This window comes from Mizuhopecten yessoensis, unplaced genomic scaffold, assembly GCF_002113885.1.
Source record: "Mizuhopecten yessoensis strain PY_sf001 unplaced genomic scaffold, ASM211388v2 hete_35965472, whole genome shotgun sequence".
NCBI lineage: Eukaryota > Metazoa > Mollusca > Bivalvia > Pectinida > Pectinidae > Mizuhopecten > Mizuhopecten yessoensis.
The window spans coordinates 1-1,524 of record NW_018481769.1 but is presented as its reverse complement, the minus strand read 5'-3'; the positions used below and the strand labels follow the sequence as shown (position 1 = coordinate 1,524).

General features: G+C 30.5%; 1 long non-coding RNA gene across 1 annotated transcript; it reads left to right on the top strand.

The window, feature by feature from the left end:
- Positions 1–191: 191 nt before the first annotated feature.
- Positions 192–1,263, top strand: LOC110444035. The gene is made up of 3 exons (XR_002462183.1): positions 192–256; positions 744–779; positions 1,152–1,263. It is a non-coding gene; the product is annotated as an uncharacterized LOC110444035 (long non-coding RNA).
- Positions 1,264–1,524: the final 261 nt, after the last annotated feature.

Sequence of the window (1,524 nt, the reverse complement as noted above, 5' to 3'; positions counted from 1 at the left end):
TGTATTGTCAAACAAAATTTGAATAAAACAAAGTTTAAACCAACCGTAGGTTTGTAAGCCTTTAACGCTAGATGTATTAACAAATGGTTAAAACTTAGTACAAACCCCCTTATAGGACGTTTTCTATCTTCTCTGGTTTTTGCTTGCTTGATCTGTACTTTCTAACAGGTTCACCCCTCTGCTTTGTTTTTACAGCATACAAGAATAGATTTTACAACGTCATGACGAGAGGGTTAATCGAACTCACCCAATCTTCGTAAGTAATTACCAGGCTATACTGTTTTACATAAATTACTATTCAGCAATTATTGCATGCATTTGATACATAAATAAGCTAGGACTAATGCATTTATATCGTTTATGTAATATTAACATAAGTATTACAATATACTATATGAACAGTATGAAATATGAACATATAACCTTATATAATGATACACATAGTAAATAATAATTGCAGTACATCATTGTTTAAACGCGTCTTAACCCTTTCTATTGATAAAATGGCAATAATAACATTTTCAGCCCTGTATCGTAATATATTTTGAAATACCCTACTTTAATGTATACATAATATATTGATACAATTATTAAACAACAGTGTTCATACAAGTGACACTACAAAACTATTCAAATCTTCATATTAAAACAAACATTGACAGTAACAACAATTTAAAACTACATATAACAATACAAACATTGTAATATTACAGATGATATAACACTGTTTTTAATGGTTTTAGGGTTGCTGACGCTGTAAATGGAGTGCAGTTACTGAGGTTTGTAATAATTATACTATTCCCCAATACACTACTACATAGTCTTTGCGTAAAGTGGAAATACTGGTACAAAAATGTGTACATTATCAATGGTTGTGTTGACGAAATCATGTTTTATAACGTGTAATGTGAAGTATCTATGTTGTCGAAATAGTGATTCACATATCGATAGAAATGGGATTTTTTTCCATTACAGAAATGGTACTCATAAATACAAAAATATTCATTTTTTTTCTGTGTGATCGGAGGGAAAAAAATCGTCTATTGCAAGTGAACTTTCGTCTATCACGGGGCCCTTTAAGTTGCAACATACGATTTACATCTTTTAGAAGATATATTTATATATTTGTTGTTTACATCACATTTCCACAGATGGCGTACTGGAGGACAGTTGATAACCAACTCTGTTATCATTGGTGATTCCGATAATTTAGGAAATCCTGATGAAGACGGGTCTATTCGATCTTTGCCAATGCTAGCCGGTGGGTAAGTATTGTAATGTTATTCGAAGATTTATTGTGTGCTCACTAGAAGCTATTGATTTAGTATATAACTCATTAGTAATTATTGATTTTAATGTCTTAAATTAATATGTATAATCCATTTATTGTACAAATGTAATACTGAAAAGTGAAAATTTCTGTTGTGCGGGAACGCTGGCATTTTTCGCGCTGAGTGAATTAGCATATTCACAAATTTAAATGTGAATACATTATTATAGGCTATATAAACGATAGATATATAA